At 37.3% G+C, this 25,380-nt stretch overlaps 1 protein-coding gene across 1 annotated transcript in view; it reads right to left on the bottom strand.

Moving 5' to 3' along the window:
- cntn1.S (contactin 1 S homeolog) overlaps nt 1–7,351 on the bottom strand; it is an 80,767-nt gene extending 73,416 nt beyond the window's left edge. Inside the window, exon 1 of the mRNA XM_018254107.2 lies at nt 7,214–7,351. The gene's annotated coding sequence lies outside the window, so the exon portion shown is untranslated. The remainder of the gene's footprint in view (nt 1–7,213) is intronic.
- Nucleotides 7,352–25,380: the final 18,029 nt, after the last annotated feature.

Below are 25,380 nucleotides of genomic sequence, written 5' to 3'. Positions count from 1 at the left end.
CCACAGTCACAACCATCACAAGACCTTTACAAGTGACGCTTGGCTCAAACAGTGGATGTAAATACTCTACAGTTCTGTGAGTTATTATATTCTGCAGTTGGGTATAGTGAGTTATTATATTCTGCAGTTGAGTATAGTTTATGATCATCCAGTTCCCCAAAGCAACTAGATTTCAGACTAATAAGTGTTTATTGGATTTTGTTTTGAAGTCTCACATGTGACAGAAACCACATCACTGAGCACCAATTATAACTGATGACATCACTGAACACCTTTTATAAGGCTATACTTTACATGATATTCATGTATCTTGTGTACAATAATTATCTCAATGTAATAATAAACCCTCTGCACTAGAGCAGGATGCAAGCAGACAAAGGTGGTGACATTGTGCTTTTTGAAAGGGTTGTTGGGCCAATTGGAACACATATTCCAAGCTTTACCTTTTGAACACATACCTTTGAATATATAGTGAATAAAGTACCCCCTCTTGTAAAATATAAGGATATTATAAGTTACCGAGGAGTTTCATGACCATATAAAAACACGAGGCCTAAGGCCGAGTGTTTTTATACAGGTCATGGAACTCCGAGGTAACTTCTAATATCCTCATATTTTACAACTGGGGGTACTTTATTAATTATAATACACAAATTTTAGTGAGTCATGTGACAGAAATTACATCACTACTCACCGTTTATAACTGATGACATCACTACTCACCGTTTATAAGGATATATTTTACAAGATATTCATGGCTTTTGTGTATTATAAAGAAATACTTGCTGCTTTAATGCAAAGTGGGTTTGATGTGGGTTGGATTGACAACTTTACCTTTGAGTTTTTGTCAACCAGGAATCCCATCATAAACACCATTCCTAAAATACACAAATCCAACATGTCCTTTTAGTTTTTCAATCATTTTGGCCATAGGCTCTCTTTTTAACCAGCAGCAGAATTCTTGAAGTATTTTCTTCAACCAACAGTCCCACAGATGGATTCATTTTTCCAGGACAGTAAACACCTCATTTAAGTGTCACACATACACTCTGTACATCACATCCCTACAATGATCAGGCATATATGGTACACATATCAGCATATCCCTGAGAATTACAAAAATTAACATGAAATAATTCCTAAATGTCCAAGGTGTGGGTTTTACAAAGGACAATACACTTCATGTCCTATTTACACCAGGCCTGCCAAATGGTGTTTACTTTGCCATGAGTAGGGTGAATTAGCTTTAAATGGTTATCAATATGTGATAATAATGTCTTTGTGTAATGTCTTTGTGGTCGCTTTTGTTTATATCAATTTTTGGGAGCTTGGTAACATTTCCATAACATTCAATTTAACCTTGAATCTCCACAACCCTCTTCAAATTTTGCCTTTGGTATTTTCCAGGGAAAGCAGTCAAGCAATGTTTTTTGTGCCATTCAGTATACTGTCTTGGCATTTACCCAATGTAATAGCCAATGTACAAATAGTCTATGTCTGGATTCTCTCTTTTCCTTCAAATTTCCAATTTCAGAGAAAATAGATAAGCACTTTAACTACTATATTTAGGTAGAATGAAAGAGTGGGGGTGGCATCCAGTTGTGTTTTGTTCCAATTTAAGAGGTTATTTAAGTATTCACAAAACAGCTTTTTTATAATTCTGTAAACCTGTTACTTTCAGTTAATAATATGTATTTTCACTTCACAGCTTCTCATAGATGGAACCTGTTACTTTCAGTTAATAAGCATTTTCAATCCACAGCTTCTCATAGATGGTAAGTACAGTGTCATTACTGAGGTTGCATTTTCTATCTACAACCAAGCCCATGTTTTCATGACTCACAAATTAATGTTAGCCTGGTTTGCCTGGATGCTCTTTATGAGTTACCTTTATCAGTCAAAGCAGGGAGGAAAATCACAAACAAGTTTATAGTTATTATCACTTAAAAAAAGTCATCCCAAGTCTACAAGAGTTTAAAGCACCACATGGGAATTCATTTGTCTTTAAGCCCACCTCTATGGGCTAGCTTGATCAAGCTCTGCAAATGCAGTCTCCTTTAGTTGACCCTTTCTACTTTATTACACCTAACATATTGTTACTATTGTTTGCCATTTTCTTGATGTATTCTAAAAGGGTAAGTTCACTCTTACATTAACTTTTACTATGTTATATAGGTTCTCAACTATTCATCTTCAATTTTGACTTGAAAACAGCTTCCAGGTTGCTAAATGTTATATAAGGTCGCTATAATGTTATATAAGGTCATATTCTAAGCAAACTTTCAGTTGCTTGCCATGATTTGTTTAGTATGTTTGATTTAATTATTAGCTTTCCTATACTAACCCTTTCAACATTCAACTGAAAACTAGGCTCCAAACTATTCATCTTCAATTTTGACTTGAAAACAGCTTCCAAGGGATTAAAGCCTAATTTAAAAATGAACAATCTCTTTAGACATTACTGCGAACGGTGGATGGTTATAAAAATTGTTGCACATACTGTACTTTGCAACTATTGAGAATTACTGATTTTTCATGGTAAACGTCTAAAGCAAAAGCATTGAATAATCATTCCTTCAGCAGAGACATTTACATTTTAGCATTATTTATTTATGAATCAGAATCATTCTTTTCCATTTCCTGAGTGATGTTAAAAAAAAAAGGAGAAAGGAGTCCTGAAATACAAAACTGGACACAACTATTCAGCTCTGTGCTTTTTATTTATTATGCCAGTACACATACTATAGATAGCACCTCTCATGTGAAAATGGGTTTAAAAGATACAAAATGCCATTACATTGAGGACAGGCCTATAGCTGATACAATTCGTTATTTTCTTCATTTGCATTCATTTATTTATTCAAAGTGAAGTATATGGAAATGTATTTTTTAGTTAATTTCAAGATGCATCCGGTATTCCATGAACACAGTGTGAGGTCACACAGATTTCTGAAACCTTCTACTCTGGCTTAAAATAGGCTTCAAACTACTATAAGATTTTCTAATTCATTGGGGCAACATAATAAAGTTGAAAAAGTTTGCACCTGGGCTTAGATGAACAGAAAATCCTACCTACAGATCAGTTGCAAGGGGTCACTAGACCCGGATCAAACTTTTAAGCAACTTCTAAAACATTACCATTATTACTTACTGCAGATGCTGGGAGCTCCATATACAAACACCTTACCGTCTGCAAGTTTAGCATCCAGATCTAGAGGATTGCCAAAGAATGGCACACAGCTACAAAAGGCACCAAATGAAATACCCAAAATATACAGTAATTCAATCTAGACAAGAAAGAAAACTAACATATATTGTAGACCTGAATAGTATATGTTTAAATTGTCACTACTTGTTGCTCATCCTACAATTCAGGGTTATCAATCCTCATGGCACGTTTCAAACAGTAAGCACTCTATAACAACCCTTAACCTCAGTGCATTAATCTAGGACCACCAATCAGATATTTAGCAGTTTTCACTCATTTAACTGCCTGAGAATTAGAGTGGTCAATGATAATGCTGTTTAGAGGCTATGGGTTACTGAACTGCAGCATATTGCACCAAGGCTAATAAAGAAGGACCTATGTTTGTTTAGTGCAACATTATCAAATGTTCAGACTTCATTCTGTACAGATAAGCATCCAAATGTTACTTGAGAAACAATGTAACGGATTTCTTGCAGAGAGATAAGACAAGAATCATTCTGTAAATCTGAAGAGATCTGTGATACAATATATATTGCAAGAGCAAATCTTGTTGATGCAGAAAGCAAGATTGCCTTATCAATGATTTCCTAATGAGTCATTGCTTATCTTCATTGCGTTGCATGTTCAGGACAAGTTATAAATATAAGCAATGACCTCTGTGACTTTGGCATATGATTTCTGCTAAGCTTCTGCTTAGATGGAAGAAACATTCGATCATGGTCAGGGCCGGGCCAAGCCGACCAGGTGCCCAAGGCAACCCCTTTGGCTAACCCCCCCCGCGCGCGCATGCGTACTTGCACCATAACATAGGTGCAGGAAGGGGAAGCGGAGGGGCAGTTTGGTGTAGGGGAGGGATGGACAGGGGAGAGATGGATAGACAGAGGAGGGAGGGGCAGAGGAGCAAGCGACAGACGGGGTAGTTGAGACCTGCAGTGGGGAGCGAATCCAGACAAGGGGTAGGCAGAAGAATCTTGAACAGGCACCTGCCCAGCGCCCCCACAGCGCTGCCCCCTAGGCAGGTGCCTCCTCTGCCTACCCCTAGTTCCGGCCCTGGACATGGGTTCAGCAACATCCTGTTTCAATTTATTAAATACATTTCAATGTCAAGTAAAACAGTAATAGCCTATCATACTACCAGTGAGCAATCCATATAATGTCCTACTCCAACAACTGCACCCAGATGATGACGATGGCAGATAATTGACGATGATTGGCAAGCCCATCAATAACATTTCTGTGTGTGTGTGTGTGTATATATATATATATATATATATATATATATATATAAATACACAACTGAGGCAAAAAAAAACAGATGTGATGTACATTATCATACAGAGGTGTGGCTCGTACCACACCCTAATAGGCTGTCTGGCTCAAAGCACTCTGCATGGTAGACCTGACATAAAAGTTGGAATGACCAGAAACAGCTTAGTTGGCGTTAAATTTAGAGAATATATTAGGATAATATATCAGGATTATAGAATTAAATATAAAATAATATACAATATAATCCCAAACTACAATGGCTAGATTGCACAACATATTAACAGAGAGCATTTGGCCACTAAGAATCACAATTGCTTTAACTGAACTCAGAACTGGCTAATATATCTCCCTCTTCTGACATGATATTTTTATTTAAGGTTTTTATTTACATAATGATAGTTTAGTATTGCCCTGTATAATACTACAGCCATGGAAAGATACAGTATCACCTTACTGACAGCTAACAAAGCCCAGACATTAGATAACAATTCTTCATGAAAAAAAATAGAACATCACACACAAGGGCAATCATGATACTGGTCAGCGATGATGATGACAAATGGCAGACAATATTGGTATTCACAGATCTGCTGTGCATGGCTTCACAGAAATCACACAAAAGCATCCACACAAATACAGCCTATCATGCATTTAATCTGTATAAGACTGAACAAATGCAGATTTTCCCCGTGCCACACCTTCTAAATAGGACTTCATACATAAAACCTAGAATAAACTTATTTTCTTATGCTATATACTATATATAAATGTGCTTATGCATATATTACACACATACACCTAACCCATTAGAATCTGATGGATTAAAGGCCTTTTTGTCTACCTCCTGCAGTGTAAGGTGAAATAGCAGATACAAACTTTGTAGTAGCAACTACGGTAAGTCTCACGGGATTCCTTGCTTTCCAGCAGGTACTACTGTAGTCAGTGTGAATGTCTGTTCACTTAACTGCATGGAGAACTGTAGTAACATGCGTGGTGTCATGCCAACCTCAATGATCAAAAGCCAAAAAGACCTCTCCTGTAGGCCACTGGCAGTAGCCAAATTCACAGAGCAACGGAAGGAAAAAAAAGCAGAGCAAGGTAAAAGGCATTACCTCAAGGGGGCTGTGCACAGCATAATGAGACAGGCTCCTGGGAATTACTAGACTACAGCATATATTACCGATCAACTCACTGAAATACACTAAATTATCCCTTAACATATCATTTTTTGACTGAGAGGGACCTCTGACTAAACAAATGCATCAGACATGAATCCAATAGTGTATTAGCAATGGAAGCAGTACTTCAGTGTAGTTTACTACAATTATACTGTAGTTCTGATTGTCATTTATATACAGATTTTCAATATATATATATACAGATCAGGACCAGGTAAAATATTGCCATAAAATGAGCATAATAAAATTAATGAAGGAGTTTAAGTTACAGGGTGAAACTAACAGGGGAAAATAATATTCATTTATAATGAGCTGGTGCTGATTACTGCCCTGGTCGCCCTGATCCCTTGCAGTGGTGTCCACATCAATCAGACAGAAGCTCCTTATTCTGAACAGCATTGGGTTAGGCGGGCAATGAAATAGACTGTATGCCATTTTAACACATGCTCTTTCAAGGGGAAAATTAATTTACAGTCATGGAGTCTCATTTACCAAGAGGCCATGGATAGTACAGTGAAGATTTTAATACAACCTTCAATGTGTTTTCTCCCATAGTTCAGTGTTTTTGTTCCAATAAACTCAATATGCACAAGTGAAACTCTGTGCATTAAAGTGTAAGCTCTGTGAATCAAGTGCCAAGTCTTTCAGCAATGAGGAGGGGGTTCTGTGTGCAGACTAGCTTGTCATTGGTACTGTGCCTTAGTGTTGAAATGTAAAACGCATAAGAATGCAGAGTCATACTGGAGCCCTACACTTTGGGGTAGGTGATAGGTGCAGATTAATATTTGAGGGATAATGACTCTAATACCAAAACATAAGTGCAATTTGGCATATGTTGGGTTTATGGTTCAGTAACATTAGAGCAGAAAAAATACTGTAGAGTGTTGGCCCCTTAGTATATGAGCCCCAGCCCTTCCTACAGATTCTTATAATGGAGTGTAAAAAGCTACACAAGCAGCTGCCCAATGCCGCAACAAGAAGATCTGCTCATAGGTACATGTGCTTGGGGGATACAGGGTGCTGATCATCAGGGGTCATTTGTATAGTAATAAATCAAGTCATATATATTCATATGTGATGTGCAGACATGCCATGAGAATTATAGTTAGCAGCGTTGTGGGCAGGGGCAATCCCACCTGCGACCCTCCAGTTGAAACCACGGAGAAATCCCCATTCTCTGCTGCAGAGACGCAATTATTGGACAGCTGGAGGGACACACGACGCCCTATTGAGGCTCTAATTCATTGCCATTAATCGTGCCCGAGTGATGCAGTAAAACGGGCAGTGCCAAGGCAAGCATTGAAATGCCGGTCACAGCTCAGTAGTGCCAGACACATGCACACTCCCTGCTCTCATTAAATAAGCCAGAAAATAGACTGGGGAGACAGCGACAATGCGCATTGGGATCAATGGCTCACACTGCACCTTCCCGAGCCTCTTCCTCTCTGCCCTTGAGCATCTCTCCTCTCCTGGAGTCCAGGACTCCCAATCCCCGCTGTCTGCCCATGGCTGAATGGTTACAGCTACATTCATGTCTGTGGGAGAAACAGGCTCCTACCTTGTTCTTGGCGAAGCACCGGGCTGTCAGCTCTACGAACACCTGGGCAAACCCCCTCCCCCGCTCGTGCTCGGTATGTGCCCGCAGTCCCAGCCCAGCCAGTCCTCTCCGCAGCACTGAGCCCTCCCACCCCGCGCTGCTATTGGGGGAAAACAGGAGGTTCGGGGCAGAAGCAGCGCCGGTTGATTGGCTCAGGGTGATGTCATTCCGAGCAGTGATGCTCCTGTGCATAAGATTCAGCCAGCTGCAGTGTGTCCGCATTCTGAACGTTGCTGCTGCTGCTGCTGTGGAAGTGAACAGGCAACTTTTCCCCACCAGCTGAGAGCATGAATTGCACTGAACTTCTCTGGGCCAGGCATACTAACTGCCCCTCCAATGACTATTTCTTTCTGAACAATTGTTCCAGAGAATTATTAGCAATGAAGTTGTTGTCGCTGTGTACTCACCTGATAACTGGGCAAAGCCTATTTAAATCCATAATCAGGCCCGGATTTGTGGAAAGGACACCCGGGCCCAGGATTTTAGGGGGGCAGTATGCTGCCAAAACCACACCCACATTGGTTCAAATACACCGGGGATGCGCTAGAGATACATTCGGTTTTTAAATTTCCCGTGTGACAATCCCCATTGCTCCAGTCCAGATGATTTACACGAATAAAGGGGAGGGGACAGGGGCGATGAACGGCAGTGGGCCTAGGGGCGCCCGCTATGTAAATCCGGCCCTGTCCATAATGCAACATATTCAATTCTTGACAGGAGCGATCCGTGGGCTGCTGCCGTCTGAGGCACCAACCCCGATGCCGCCCCCCGCTCCGAGCTTAAAAGTTTAGCATTGGAGCTGGTCAAAATGTGTGGCATTGCTAGTGTAATGAGCGCGTACTGCGCTTTCTGCTCTAGCAGAGCCGAATTTCCGGTTTAAAAACCAGAAATTCAACTCTTAAAGTTACAGGAGGCGGCTTTTTGCCTCCCCTTGTAACTGCCCGTTCCCTGCCGCCATGGCAGGAACGCCCCTGATTCTTGAAATCTTCTTACTGAAAAGATTAACTGCGCTAATATTGCCCATTAGTCATGGAATACAATTTATATTTATAGATAGATATCTAAAGCTGCTGGTTATTTCCTCAGATATAGGCAAGTAAGGCAGGGATTTCTAAAGGCTCCATTTATCAGCGGCATCAACATGTTATTCAAAGGCAATCACAGACATCTTTATAAGCCCCTGTAATGGAAGAGTAGTCAGTCCAGCACATACTCACTATGGTTAGTTACTACAGGCAGAGTGGTTGCTAGGGAGGAGGAGGAGGGGTGGGAGTGCTTGGAGCTGCACAGTTGCTATCCAAGGTGCTGAAAGGCAGGTAACACTTTTCCAGAGTTTTTGCACAAATGGTAACATAGTCCTTTGCTTAAAATCAGTGGTATTGGGGAGGGATCCTTCCTAGTGGTATAAGAGTAAAGACACACAAATATTAGGGGCTTTAAATAACTTTGCACTTACCCTATTTCCATGCAGTGCAATTTGCGGGTATACATTTCCCCAAAACTTACAGTATATACATTATTTAATGAATGGAATGATTTTTTTCTTGACTAAATCCTCACAAATAAAATCTCCTGGGCATCATTCAGTATTAGTGATGGGTGAATAAATTCACCAGACACTAATTTGCCGTGAATTTCCACTTTTCGTCGCAAAAGTTTGTGAAACTGCAGCAACAATTTGCCAGCAAAAAATCTGCTGTCTCAAAAAAAAAATAGTTACTCGCATAAAAATTGTCACACATCAAAATTATTCGGACATTTAAATTAAAGATAGGCACAGCATCTCACTTAAAATATTTATTTGTGCAATTTAAACAAACTACAATTCACATTAGTCTTACAAGGCATTTCAACAACAATCACCTCCTATCGTCAGATACGATATTGGACCCGTACACAACTCTTACTATGAAATGGCATACACCCCTACAACAAAATTGTGCTAAAAATTATTCGGACGCCTATTGACTTTAATGCATTTTGACTAAATAGTCGCGCGTATAAAAATTGTTTGTCACTCACATCAAAAATTTTTGACGCCCATTGACTACTGTACAAAGCTATAATAGTTGTTAGTATTATTAATAAAACGAATTGTCTAATGAATAACATTGGTTTGCTCTTGTTCTTATTATTGAGAATTTTGATTCAATTTAAGTATTTTATTACAAAGTTGGTTACAACATAAAACATTTATCAAAGATTGCATGAACCTACTCATCTTTTATATACACATCAAAATTGACACGTGTCAAAATTATTTCACGGTAACAGAAACGGCACAGATTCGCCCACCACTAGTCAGTATAAGTGAAACAATCATTTTTTGCCTTTCTGCTACTTTTTCATCACAGCTCTGCTTTGGAAGACTACTATAGTGTATATCCCATATCGCAACAAACATATATATGTATATATATTTCATTTTAAAGCTGTCATTTTTAATTGTGACTAAAATTTAGATCACAAGCACAAAATAAAAGCACTCACACCAAATGCACATTACTACAAACCTCTGTTAATCATAGGAGATCTTTCTCATTTTTGATGTGAATGTTTGTGATAATAATGGTACTGTAAATCATCATAAATCCTCACCATGACAAAACATGATAACAACAGACTTCTATCATCCATGCCACAAAAATCAATCACAACAAAACTTGGTCAAGCAAATTGTCCATCCCAATACCCAATACTATTGGTATTGGTCAGAGAGGTTTTTGAACAGCAGTCATAGAGTTTCCATGTAATAAAGGTTTCTCAGAATCAAGGTCTCTGGAGGATCATTGTAAAGGAGCTTCATTGTGATTGAGGTTTGACAACATTATAGCATATGCTGAAAAATCACACAAGTCCATTAAGTTCAAAGTATAATTTCTAGTTGGTCCAGAGGAAGACAAGAAAAAAATCCCTTCTGAAGTCTCTTCAATTTGCCTCAGAGGGAGAAAAAATTCCATCCAGATTCAAAGATGACAATCGGACCAGTCTCGGGATCAACTTGTACTAAGAGATGCTTTCAATAATCCTGTATTTTCTCATTTGCTAAAAAACTGTCCAACCCCTTCTTGACGTTATCAAATGTATCTGCCAGTACAACTAATTCAATGAGAGAATTCCACAACTTCACAGCTCTCATGGTAAAAAATCCTTTCTGAATATTTAGATTTAACTTCCTTTTTTGTTTAATGCAGCTCAATACCTTGTTTGCCACTGCAGCTGCTGACTAGCATTACTTACTACAGTCAAGTTTATTATCTACAAGAACTCCAATGGCCTTTTTAATTAAAGATATAAGTGGCTTACATATTTTTACATTGCAGTTGCATGGCCTTACATTTATGGACATTGTATCTCATCTGCCACCTAGCTGCCTAGATTGCCAGTTTATCAGAATCCAGTGGCAATGACTTCTAGGGAAGCATTGGGTGCCATAGGGGTGGGTGCAGGTTTTGCACCAGGGCCCGTGGTCCCCTAGTTACGCCATTGTGAAGATCCTGTTGCAAGTATGCCACATCCTGGATGGAATAAATTGGACTGCATAGTTTTGTGTCTTCTGCAAACACTGACACATAACTTACAATAACCTCACTTAAGTCATTAATGAACAAATTAAATAAAACTGAACCCAATCCAGAAGCAATCGGGACCCACTAAGAACCTTACTCCAAGTAGAGAATGCAGCATTGACAACCCCCTTTGTACCCAATCCTGTAGCCAGTTTCCTATCCATGATGTGCAACAACATTAAAAAGACCAACATACATTTGTCTTTCAAATACATTTTAAACAACATTTTACTGATAATTTTTGTCTTTACTCTTCCTAAACTTGTCAGCTGCCCATCTGCCTCATACTAATGATTGCGCCTTTCAGAGAAAAGGTTCTCTGCCAGTGTTAAAGGGTAGTAGAATACGTACTTTACCAAATAAACTTTAAGTGAATTTATAATTTCACAGTTGAATGCAGTGCCACACATTATATCCATTAGGCATTGTCTCCTGTTAAAGGGGAAGTAAAACCTTCATCCTTCCCGAACTGCATCAGTTACACTTGCACCAACTTAACTGTGGCCCATCGCATATTTAGAACTGTAGAGGTGCCATCCTTTGCCATGAGAGTTTCATTGCCATTATATATCTCAACTAGGTGCAACATGTACAGTATACTAAGATCTCAGTTTAGCTTCCACTTTGTATGCACCTGCTCACTGATTACCAATATGCTGGAAACAGAAGGGACACACCAGTGCTGAGCAGCTCTGAAGTTCAGGGTATAATGAGGAGTAGGCTGTGTGCTGGTACAAAAATGAAAATTTGTTGTGTTGGCTTTACTTTCCTTTTATAACATATATTCACTCAAAATGCTAACATTGTCTCATTCAGTAAACAAATAAATAGCAAAATTTATATTTTTCTATTATACTATTTATTTATTTTTCTGTTATTATACTTTTTTTCTTTATATTCAGTTCTGGCTATAGTGAAAACAGGGCTTGTACCCTCACAATAGGCTGCTAATCCTGATTAATATGCTGAATTCCCCATACTGCACCTAAAAGTGGAGTGAATGAAGATTGAAGGAAGCAATGTAGAGCTGACACAGGTGGAAGAGTTACACTGAGCTTTACTTATTTTAAAAACGCTGGCAGAAAATGTTGTTAGAAACGTAATTTTTCTTCTCCATTTTTGTCATTTTGATGACATTTTCAAAAAAGTGTCTGTAAATAGCGATGGGTGAATTTGCGAAGTCAATGGGCGTCAAAAAAACTTTTTACGGGCTACAATTTTTTTTCACTCCAAATGTATTAAAGTCAATGGACGTTTTCCCTGATTTTTTTTTATCCCAATGCATAAAGTCAAGGTTGTTTTTATAAGGCCGACTTTTTTGTCTCTGCACCAATTTTGTCTTTTTTCTTTGCTGCAGTTTTGTGAAATTATTTGCAAATAGTGAAGTGTGGAGTTTCACCGCAAATCCTTGCCTGGTGAAAAAATGTGCTCATCGCTTGTAAACTGTGTTTTTTTCACCAAGTTATTAAAAGAGGCAGTTATTTATTTTAGTTTGTGAATATGGAGATTGCATTTACACCACTTTTACTGAAATAAAATCCTTCCTGCACTTATGTGACTTTCCCCTAAAGTGCTAAATCCCAGTAGCTGAGCCTGTAATACTAGCACAGAATGTGGAACTCTAGAGGCTTAAAGTGTTTATTAGAATTATATTCTCACGGCAGTGCCAGGAATTCTATTAATCAGCCCCAACTCCTTGCTTACAAATATAGATGGATGTTTAACTATAACTTACAACAGTGCCAGGATTTTTATGAACAAGCCCCAGCTGCTTGCTTGCAAGTATGCCTGGATACAGAACTATAACTCACAACAATGCCAGGATTTGTGTTGGCAAGCCCCGTCCCCAGCTGCTTGTTTGCAAGTGTGAATGGATGCAGAAATATAACTCACAACAGTGTCAGAGTGGCAGGGAGTGAGCAGCATTACTGAATAACACACGGAGTAGAGGAATGGTTGGACAGGCTGCTTCATATACAAGGGACAAGTTGCACTTCTAAGGAGTGAAACAGGAGTGTAGGCAGGAGGCTAGCAGATTATACACAAAGGGGTGACCAATAGTAGATACCTGGTATTAAACAGAGGTACAAACTAGAACAGCACTGGGCTGTAGCCAATAAACTAGACAACACAGTACCCAAAAATTAACACAAATCAAAGTTGGACAAACAAAGGTCAAAATGTAACGGATAGCTGGAACTCACTGACTAATTCAAATAAACTTTCCTCTTCAACAAACAAAACAGTTTGCTCAGGCAGCAAGTCATCAGAGACAAAGTCTCTAAAAAGCCTCCCCCAGCAGTTGATTGGTGGAAGGCTTCAGGTAGGTTTAACCCTGTTCCTTGCCAGAACGCCCTGACACCTTAATTTAGAAAAAAGTAATTTGTGAAGCACTCTATCATAAACTTTGGCAAAATGCAGATAGATCAGATGTTTTGCAACACCACTTTCCAACTATTTACTAAAAAGTAATCAAATTTGTCTGCCAGGACCCATCCTTCATAATAAATCCTTGCTGATAACTGCATGACATAGATACTTCTGAGGTTTTCATGAAGACAGGGTTTTCGTGATGGATGTTTGTATATTTCTTTATGATTGTGGAATCAAGGAAGTGAGAGAGGTTGGTTGTGACTGAAGTATCCAGTGCTCAGGGTGTGTAGCGTGAGTGATATTATGAATGACAGGAGTCTGTGCTGAGTTTTTATGGGAGGCTTTTACCAACTGGTTCAAAATATGAAACCAAAGGCTTGCAGCATTAATGGCAAAGATGGAGATTAGTAGATGTTTGCATGTCTATCCTGATATTCACAATATACTGCTGGGTCAGTATAATTTTCATTTTTTTTGTAAATATAAAAAAGCGTCTTTAAGGTGTTGTTACATTTTTAGCACAGTCAATTCCCTTATTATCGTAGGATGGTGCTTTTCTGTGGCATTATTTAAGTTAAAGTGGTTGGCACAAAGAAAGCCACCATTCACCACAATCAAGGTTTTTTTGTGCCATGCTAAAAACTTTGAACAATAAAATGTTTAATGTTAAGTTGTTAATGACACTACATACTATTTAAAATAGCACAATAGGCACATTTGTGTTATCATTGATAAGATAGGCATGTGGCATGTTTAGGAAAATAAAGGATAGTTACTGTTCAGTTATTACTCTTGAGCCATGTGACAGAAAAACATAATGATACAAATCTGCTTTGTAAAATAAACTTAAGATGAATATGGTTTATTAGATGATCTTGGGATCAATGTTTATGGAAAATTAAATCAGATTAACAAGTTGGAATTTAAAAACAGATATATATTGCGGAAAACAAGTCCTGTCAGTAGAAAGTTTTGTTATGGTTCCAGAGAGTTACAATAGAATGTCAAATGTGCATTTCTAGATGTTATATCTTCCCAACATGGAATAGGCCACATGGGATATTGAGTTAGTGAACTATCATGTGCATTTCTGGCAGATTATATTGATATGGTCTACGTGGGGCACAAAACACCATACAGTAGTTGGCGGCAACTTAAAAGGATACTGTCATGGGAAAAAAATTTTTTCCAAAATGAACCAGTTAATAGAGCTGCTCCAGCAGAATGCTGCACTGAAATCCATTTCTCAAAAGAGCAAACAGATTTTTTTATATTCAATTTTGAAATCTGACATGGGGCTAGACATTTTGTCAATTTCCCAGCTGCACCAAGTCATGTGACTTGTGCTCTGATAAACTTCAATCACTCTTTACTGCTGTACTGCAAGTTAGAGTGATATCACCCCACTCCCTTTCCCCCCCAGCAGCCAAACAACAGAACAATGGGAAGGTAACCAGATAACAGCTCCCTTACACAAGATAATAGCTGCATGTTAGATCTACAGTAAGAACAGCACTCAATAGTAAAAACCCATGTCCCACTGAGACACATTCAGTTACATTGAGAAGGAAAAACAGCAGCCTGCCAGAAAGCATTTCTCTCCTAAAGTGCAGGCACAAGTCACATGACATGGGGCAGCTGGGAAATTGACAAAATGTCTAGCCCCATGTCAGATTTCAAAATTGAATATAAAAAAATCTGTTTGCTTTTTTGAGAAATGGATTTCAGTGCAGTAGTCTGCTGGAGCAGCACTATTAACTGATTTTGTGTTTTGAAAAAAAACATGTTTTCTGATGACAGTATCACTTTAAAGCTCCCTCTTTATCTAAGCAGTGTATGCGACTCGTACCTAAAATTGTGACAATACGTTTACTACCGGTGGTTCATAATACAACATTTGATCACTTTTATCTCTGCTATTGGCTGACCATGTCACATAGTCCCATTTATTAATTTATATATCTTTTCCTTCATTGTTACTTACATGGCTGTTTTAGGAAAGTCTGGCAGTAACAATAATCCAAAAGGAATTTTAGTAATATTGAACCACTTCATTCTAATTACAGCAGCTTTTGTTCACTGGAGAGTCATAACATAAGACGTTTCAATGAGATAACCATGCATATATCGATGCAAATAAAATTAATTTTGCTGCTCATTTATTGGTTGTCTTTAAATATCACTAAATCCTCCTGGATTTTAAGCTTTTTTCCCATTGGGAATTCTACTGGCAAGGCTATTTTTTCTGGATTTATAAGAGCAATTTTATATATTGAAGAAGCAGTCCTAATTTACAGGAAGTTGGATTTTTGGTTTATTTTGTTTGATAATCATTACAGCTAACAAAACTAAGCAGGCAAATGCTATTATGCTGGAATTCTGGGAAAATTCTGAATTGTTGGTAAACCATTGGTTTGTATTAAAAAATTACACTTTGCATTTTGCATGGCTCATACTCCTCCCCCATTTTGGCAGGAGGCTCTAATGGGAAAGGCCCTCTTTACCTCTTGTATTGGTCAGGTTCTGTATGTAATCTCTATGTTTGATGTAAAAATGTTTCTACTGCTATAATAGTTGTTAATATTATTAATAAAACGAATTGTCTAATGAATAACATTGGTTTGCTCTTGCTCTTATTATTGAGAATTTTGATTCAATTTAAGTTTTTTTATTACAAAGTCGGTTGCAACATAAAACATTTATTAAAGATTGCTTGCAGGCCATTTACTGTTATTTACTATAGCGGCATTTATTGGTATGAGTTGCATTATTTCTTGTATACCTTGTACACAAGATTAAGAAAGAGTATAGGTATAGGCAAACAAAAAATAGGTAAGTTTCGTAAGGATCCATGACAAAGCTTTTACTGTAAATAATACACATCAAATATATATCAGACACAGGACAAACATATGTTTTTAGTTAATTGTGGAGAAAATTCACTTTACTTTTTGAGAATATTAGGATATATTAGTGTTAAGAGTAATACTTATCCAGATCAGAAAACATCCAAGCCTACTTCTGAAGTAGCACCGAGTCTAGTGTGATTTAGGCAAATGCACAGTTAATCTTCATTCAATGAATGTTACATTTCCAATTAGTCCTTAGTGAATATGAATGAATCTTACTGGCTAACAAAAGGACCTTGGTTCTGAGCAAAAAAAAGGAGAGGTGAATGGGAAAATAAAACACCCTTTTGTACATTTTCTCTACTGCATTGCTTCACTGATTTTGATTTAGTAAATGGATGTTCTCCAGTAAAAAGGAACATTACTAGTGATATGATCATTGTTCAAAGGGTAAACATAAGATCTGTAATGGGAAAGGTAGTTGTCTTTCCTGTTATGAATAGAGTGAAGGCCTAATACTGGAATAGGATGGCTTAAACAATACATTTGGGACAGGGACTGGATTCTCTTTACCATTAGCTCCAGAATGAGACATAATATATATAGGGAAAGTAGTCACTGTGGGTCACTGGTGAAGTCATGAGAATCTCTTAATGAAAAATAAAAAAGGTGATGAAGCAGATTCTGTGGATACAGAAACAACAGAAACATAAAACATTCCTTTCAACCTAGAAATGTGTCCGTGAAGGATTTCCATAAGATGGTGTGGCAATGGAGTTGGCAAAATTGCAATATATCACATAAACACAATGATTGTACACGCATCAATAAAGCCTGCTTCAATACATTTTTAAGATTTATATTATGTGTATATATTTGTGAAGATTCTCATTCATCCAGATCATGGTATATCTGTAGAAATACATCAAATCAACTGGACTCGCTGTGTTTTTCCTTAAAGACGTTTCACCAGTCATCCAACTGGCTTTCTCAATTCAAAATAACTTGTAAATAAGTTCAAGGAAGGGGACCCTCTAAGACCTATTGTCAGCAGCATTAACAACGTGGCAGAATACATAGACAACATCCTAGCCCCTTTGGTTGGAAATACAGAGAATCACATCCATAACTCCCAGGATTTTACTAACAAGATCCAAGGGTTGGTACTGGGCACAGAAGAAACCATGGTATCCTATGATTTTACTTCTCTTTTTACATGCATTCCCATCGCAGAGGCAGTTAAAACAGTGAGAAAACAGTTGCTAAAAGACAAGACCCTTGACAACAGAACAAAGCTTAACCCAGAGCAAGTATGTTCCTTACTGGACCTATGCCTAAGTACCACCTATTTCAAGTACAAGGATAAGTTCTACAGGCAGAAGCATATCTGTGCCATGGGATCTCCACTATCACCTATTGTGGCAAACCTGTACATGGAGGAAATGGAAAAAAAGGCCCTTGATAGCTTCAAAGAAATCACCCCAGTCATTGGTTCTGATATGTGGATGACACAAGGGTTAAAATACACACACAGGAGGTACAGACTTTCACTAAACACATCAACACAGTGGACCATAACATCAGGTTTACGCGAGAAGATGTGCAAGATAACACACTGGCTTTTTGGACTGCGTCATAAGAGTCAGAGAGGGTAGAAAGCTGGAAATAGAGGTCTACAGGAAACCAACCCACACAGACCAGTACCTGCTGTTTGACTCCCACCATCCACTGGATCACAAACTAGGGTCATCAAAACTCTACATCACAGAGCAGACAAGATCCCCACCAGCACAGAGGCTAAGTTGAAAGAAATAGAACATCTCAGAGGGACCCTCAAGACATGTGGCTTTCCAGATTGGGCCTTTGTGAAAACCAGAAGAAAGAGAAGCAATAACACCAAGACTACAGGTGAAGGTGGAAAACAGGACAGGAGAAAGAACTTGTTCCTCCCATATGTAGCTGGGGTGTTGGAAAAAAAAGGATTTTTAACAAACACCACATCCCTATCTGCTTTAAACCCAGTAGCACACTGAGGCAGCAACTAGTTCACCCGAAAGACCCAACCCCAAAGCACAAGAATAACATTGTGTATGCATTGCAGTGAGGAATGCTCTGATTTGTATGTGGGGGAAACCAAACAACTGTTACAGCAGCGTATGGTGCAGCACAGAAGAGCCAGCTCCTCTGGTCATAACTCAGTCATGTACCTACACCTAAAAGAAAAGACACACGTGAGGACTGCCAGATTCTAGACCAGAGCGACTGGTTCAAAAGAGGTGTTAAAGGAGCCATATATGTAAAAAGGAAAAAAAAAAAACAAGTTTGAATAGAGGCGGGGGGGGTGATATCTATAGTCTGCCACATACAATGCTGTTTTTGCACCTCTTCCTGGAAGGTTTAACACCTCAAAGCTCCAATCATTCTAATACAATCGACACCTAACTTTATCACATCCTTGTGGATTATGATAAACAGATTATGCTGATTGGAGCAACATTCTAGAGGATATATTTCCAAAAAAAAGATCCTATTTACAAGTTATTTTGAATTGAGAAAGCCAGTTGGATGACTGTTGAAACATCTTCAAGGAAAAAAACACAGCAAGTCTCGTTGGTTTGACTTAATTCTACAGATATATTTTGAAAATTCATGGTGATGGCAATAAAAAGGTTTGTGTTGACTAAATGATTATCTAATGGAAATGCTAAAACTGTTTAGGCATGAAAGACCCTAAGGAAGATGTGTTTTTAAAGAGAATCAGTGATTTCTGTGCCTTGATTGAGCTATTAATACAAATGCAAGAATGATCATTTGCTTTGTGGGAAATTGTTACTGATGTTACAGAGACTGGTGACCATTCGATCACTCCAATACATGCAATAACAAATTCAACTCAAAATATGTATATAAGTCAAATTAATGAGAGATTATGCTCTATTTAAATAATTATATTGGTGTGTCCCTTTATAAAGGAAGAAAAAACAGACAAGAACAGGATGTTCACAGCAAAGAACAACTTCAATGTTTTTCCACATAAACAACTTCATTGTGTTCCCACATAAACAGTCTGAGGTTCACAGTATGTCTCCTGTGACTGTGATAATTGGTTTTTGTCACAGCTTTTTAAATGTAATTGAGACTATAAGTACTGGCCTTCTTGATCAAGGATCAACAGAGGTGATAGAAAATAAATTAGTCTGCTCTGACTGCAGACATTCTTATTGATTATTTGGTTATAAAATGAATACTACTTGATGAACCATCCTTTACAAAATACTGAGGCTAAATGTGTTTGTAGAAAATAAGAGTCTTTTAAAGATGCCTTCATTGTATTCTAAAGAGTGTCTCATTGTAACATTTTTTTTGCGTCCTGTTTAAGAACAGGGTTTCCTCTGGTAATGGCCATTGCTATGGCTGGAGTCCATCAAATGAAACTGACAAATCAGAGCTTTATTGAATAAAAAGGTAAGCATATCACCAATCAGAACTTCAGAGATGAATTCACAGGTTGAACCTTAAATTACCAAATGTTATAGGACCAGCAGTGAAATATGTGAAATGTACATCTCTGAAACAAAGCTGATACACAGTTTGTTTTAAGTTTTTTTTAAGTTCAGCAGAATCTGACTTTACCCAGTTGTGACTTGGCATTAACTATAGTAGAAAGCTGATATAAACACTATGAAAAACACACATATATTTAATACTGTATATTTAATAGGTCTTTTGGTTCCCAAGAGTTCATAATATATCCTGAACAGGAAGGTCTGCCCTTTTACTTTTTATTAAAAGCTTTTGGAAACAATCCAAAACGATATTGTTATACACATCTCTTAAGCTCTGTCGATCTTTCTGCTGAATAGGATATATTCTGCATTCACATCTCTGCTCCCTGCTGTATTACATGATGTAGCAGAAAACTTATATTATTACAGTATATAAGCACAAAAAACAGTTTACCCAGTTGAGTATGGCAAATCCTTCCAACATGAAAAAAACTGAATATAGTTAGAGGTTTCACATGACCCAAATTGAAATAAGTAATACTTTGGTATTGAGGAATTTTACTGTCATATTATCAACTTGCATTAGACACAAATTACAAAAGCTTTTCCAACAATACATGGAATTCACTTGGAGGCCCATTCATTAAAGGTCGGATTTCGACCTTTTACGCTAATAAATTAGAATATATTCGATTGTGAGGTTATTTAAGAAAAAATTCGAATTTGAATTCAAATTCAAACTTGAACGAATAATACCGACTCGAAAACTCAAATCAAATTCGGTTAGAATTTGACTAAACTCTAATCGAATGTCAGGAAGGCTATTAACATCTTCAACTGGGTAACTGGACTTCTCCCATTCACTTATACATGAACAATAGTCGAATTTAAATTATTCACAGGGTAAAGGTTTGATAAATCTTAAATTTTGAATTTGAATTGAGATTGGATTATTCCTAATTCGAATTTGGGAGTTTTGAACAAAAAAAATATTTCGAAAATTCTAATTCAATTTCAAATTTACTATTCGACCCTTGATAAATCGGCCCCTACTTGTGGAATACTTCTCCTATAGCTATTCAATTTGGAATACACATAAAGGGCCACTATCCCTTAAAGTGTTCCTAATTTGGCTTTATGTTGAAAAATATCTCAGATACATATTTGAATGTCTCTAGAACCAGGTAGTCAATGCAAATATTTGTATGTGTTAAGGATGCACATGCTATAGCCATATCTAGGTGTATATCTAACCATTGCTTGCACTCCAGTAACTTCAAACCACACAGGTGTCAACATTTCTCCAGTCGCTCCCCTGCATATACGAGAAAAGTGTACAGATTATGGAAACTCATGAAATCAATGGGTCAGGTGCTGCTAGACGCAAACTGTTGGTATTCAATTGATATTCATATCACAGGAAAAACGTAGTTAGTGCCAAAATGGGTCGAAACAGGTTTTTGGCTTCTCTCCTGGTGATGTTTTTTTTTTCAGAATCTTCATGGTAAATTTAGTGTGTACTATACTGTGATGGTCATATAATATAGAAATCCCAATGCTAGCATTGTTAATTTTTTATAGGTATTGTAGGATAGAAGGTTACAGATAGCAGATAGTTACAATGGAATGGTTATATAATGAGCAATATAAATGTGTTCTTTTTTACTTAATTTTGTACATTTTTATTTCAGTAACCACTTTTATTAGTGCCCCTAAATGAATCAAAGCACATAAAAGAAAACAAAACGATTTTTACTAAAGGTTACATATAAACCAACAGAAGTTGTTACTTATCCAACTTCACGTCATTGTGGTCTTCTATCTACTGACACTACAGCACATTTGGTCCCTTCTTTCTGCATTAAAAAGATATTATGATGCATACCACAGAACTGTATGTTAAACTGTCATGTCCTTATGTCTTAGTGTGAAAACCCAACTGCTGTTTCACAAATGTATTGCTCTTCACAGAGAGCAGATCTAATCTTGACAAACAAAGAACAGACTGCCCAGCATTCTTCCCAGCTTTTAAATGATTGCTTCCTCAGAGCAAGAGGCTTAATAACTGATATGTGTCTGTCAAAGGATTTAGCACCTTTCTACTAATGTACAGAATTTCATTAAAATGGAAAAGCATAAATGTATTTCACTTAGCTCAGTTCCCAGTCATACATTATAGCTCTTTTTTTTTTTTTTTTTTAAATCCATTTCGTCCAGACCTTTTGTGAAATAAGGAAAAAATGGTCTGTCAGCAAAATTGTCATCTTCTGATATTTGCATTTGTGAATAAGTAACAGTAATAAAATGTTAGGTTGAGGATGCACTATATTAAATCATTTATAGCTCAAAAACTGTAAAAAAAATAAAAATAATAAAGACTATTTTAGAAAAATGTATGATATAACAGTAAGTATGAGTGCGTGTCAATATGGAAAATTAAGTTGGGGGGGATCAAGAAAATCCTGTAAAAAAATACCTGTTTTTTCTCTCCACAATGCACCTTGATCGAACCATAGAGCATAATTCTTTGCACCTCCAATAAAGAAAGCAGAGAGTTATAAGTGTACAATAAGGGATATTCTAGTTGGTACCCCCTGGACAGCAATACACCTTTAAGCCCCCTTAGCCATTGTTATGCAGAGCTGAGTGTGAGAGAGTGAAAAGAGCAAGGAGATGGGTAAGTATATATATTCTAGAAGCTAATAAAAAGTCAGTATTGTGGAAAATGTGGTAATTTGTACAGTGCTTGTCAATTTTTGGGGCTTAGCAATGCAGAAGGTTGTTAGAGCTGAAATATGCCAATGAGCCCTAGCACCCCATAGAACAGTAGAACATCGATGTCTGCTTTAATGAATTTGTTTTTTCTTTCTTGACTGTCAGAAAATGTTTACATTTTAACAAACCAGCCTAAATGTATCACTGAAAGAGAGTTGTATATAGAATATTTAAGTGGTACTTGCATATTCCCACAATGTATGTCAGTATCACCATCAAAGATCAAAATTTTCTTTTAAAGGTTTTAAATTAGCATTTTTCATAGCAACAACAAACAATAAAAAGACAGTCATGTTTCCTTAGTCAGTTACAATAATCTCAGTACAGTGTATGTACGATTTGAGTTTCTGTACATTAGTATACAGGTCCATTGGCCAGGTACCCTCAGACACTTACTCAGTCTCCCCCAATGATTTGGGTTCAAGCGTAGTTCTTTATCTATTTCCCATATAGAATTGAAGTGGTAGGTATAGGTATCTACAACCCCGCTAGCCTGGTAGCACCATGCTAAGTCGCATCTCTGATGACATTCTCTTGCAGCACGAGTTGTATCAAGTGGAATGTTACTTTTATCAGTTTTAGCCAGCCATTAATTTTGGAAGGCTGGAAGGAGATCCAGTTCAAGAGGATATATTTCCTGGCATAAAACAATAGAGTGCTGCGCTTAGGTAAACTCATCCACTATGACTAGGAGACATACCTTGGGAGTTAATAGTTTGGGTAGTGCTGTTTTTATTTTCTTGGATGTAAGTGAGAACTTGGGTATTTGTGGGCTCAAGGTTTTTATTTTACATTTGGACATATAAGTTATAGGCATAATTTAATTACTTCTATTATACCTACCAACTGTGCCCCAATTCCCTTGTCTCCTTACGTTCAAATAGCATAACAGCCTTGTATTGATCATTACAGAAAATGGTATAGTCAAGGAAAGTATGCATTAATCCAAACACAACTTAATGTTCAGCAAGAACATAGAACATGTGGTTGGAGTTTATAGATAAACGAGAACAATATACTCTGGGGATATGTTTTTTTAGTTTGTCAGGGTATGGCTCCCTCTTATGCATACCCATTTATGCTCTAGTAAAGAGAAAACTAATGGTTCTTATGACTTATTGATTCTTCTCAGAGTAAGTAGCCTTACATTTCTTACATTGCTTTACCAGTTATTAAAATATCACTTTGCGGCTTCAATTATCCTGTGTTGTATTTTTGCATAAAAGATACAAAAAGTTTTTCCCCCACACATTCAATATTCATATGGAAAGGATAAAGCCATCCCAGTATTGTTGTTGTCTACTGATAGTTGAGAATTCACATCAGTGTCTGCCCCAATTGAGCACACAATCTAAGGAACCTGTTACATTCACTATGGTTAATTTCACCAGAAGGCAATTAACCTGCCTGTATATTTTTGGTGTATCAGAGGATACCAGAGAACCCACAGTAAATCCATTTAAATTACCATTTTAATTACCATTGGTAGGAATCTTAGAGGAAGAAAGAATACATGTCAATATTTTCTTTTTATGTGAGGCTCTATAAGATCTTCTTTTGTTTGTATTCAATATGTAACAAACCTGTCCTCTAGTTTTAGGTTGCTCCCACTAGGGTTACATTTCCACTACTTAAACATTCCATAATAATCAAAACAATTCTATCATCCAAGGAATTGTTCAGTATAAAAAAAACTGGGTAAATAGATAGGCTTTGAAAAAAAAAATGTTTCTAATATAGTTTGTTATAATCTATAAAGGCTGGAGTGACTGAATGTCTAACATAATAGCCAGAACACTACTTCATGCTTTGCAGCTCTCTTGGTTTCCACTGATCAAGCAGTAACCAATCAGTGACTTAAACGAGGACCACGTGGGTCATATTCATTTGCTTTTGAATCTGAGCTGAATGCTGAGGATCAATTGCAAACTCCCTGAACAGTTATGTCCCATGTGGCCCCCCTTCAAGTCACTGACTAACTCAGAGTTAGAGATCTGAAAAGCAGGAAGTAGTGCTCTGTTATGTTAGACATCCAGTCACTTCAATCTTTATAGATTATTCATTTTATTTTGCACAGCCTATCTATTTACCCAGTTTTTCTTTTTACACTGAACTGTTCCTTAAAGATGCCTGCAAGTAAAATACACATAGCCTGCAAGATTATGTGTATAGACTGGTTTCTATAAAAAGAAAAAATATCAAACAAGTCCCAGTGAAGTAAATGTTATTTATCCCAAAAAGAAGACATTTTTTCTTCTAAACTGATGTTTTCAACAAGATATCCAGAGCATAATAGCCATGTGTTAAATGAAGCACAGGTCTGTGATATGGCTTGGTATATATTCTAGTGATGAGTGAAATTTTTCAGCAACTTTTGCCACGAAAATAAAGCCCATAGACTCTAATGGGTGAAAAAATTGTTGCAAGTCAAAAATTTGTTGCATGATTTGTTTTGTGTAAAAAAAAAAATGTCGTCTCCCGTAGACTTTAATGCATTTCTGCAAATTCCCGCGCTTCATGAATTTTCGTGAAGCTACACAGGTCAAATTCGCACATCACTAGTATATACCTTCTCCTAATGAATATAAAACTGTATAAAAAAAATGCCCTCAATCTGTAATCTAATGTGGCTGAAAATGCAGATTTCCATAAGGCAGAATTAACTAGAGCAAAGGCCCAGCTCATTCAATCATATGCATATATTGCAATTTGTGTTTGATGTTTATTTTTACACAGTAAAGCGTTGTTGAAATAGACATGAACTGTATAATGTCATACACTACATTACGTGAAGTCTTAGTCAGACCAAACACACTGACCAAAGAATGAAACTCATTTTGCTGAAGGCAACATCTTTGATGACTTCACGCAACAGTCATCTAATAATTACATGCTATTTATGGAATATGAATGCTTGCTCTGATAAAGCTCAGCTTGTGCTATGGCCAATAAACAGGATAGCACATTCAATAAAGAAAGAACATTGTAAACTAAATAAAATGAAAATTGGTACAGGCTTGAATTTGCTGTTGTTGGGGAGCTGCAGTTGAAGGCAC

Source organism: Xenopus laevis, chromosome 3S (genome assembly GCF_017654675.1).
Source record: "Xenopus laevis strain J_2021 chromosome 3S, Xenopus_laevis_v10.1, whole genome shotgun sequence".
Classification (NCBI taxonomy): domain Eukaryota; kingdom Metazoa; phylum Chordata; class Amphibia; order Anura; family Pipidae; genus Xenopus; species Xenopus laevis.
This window is presented reverse-complemented; position numbering and strand designations above follow the sequence as displayed.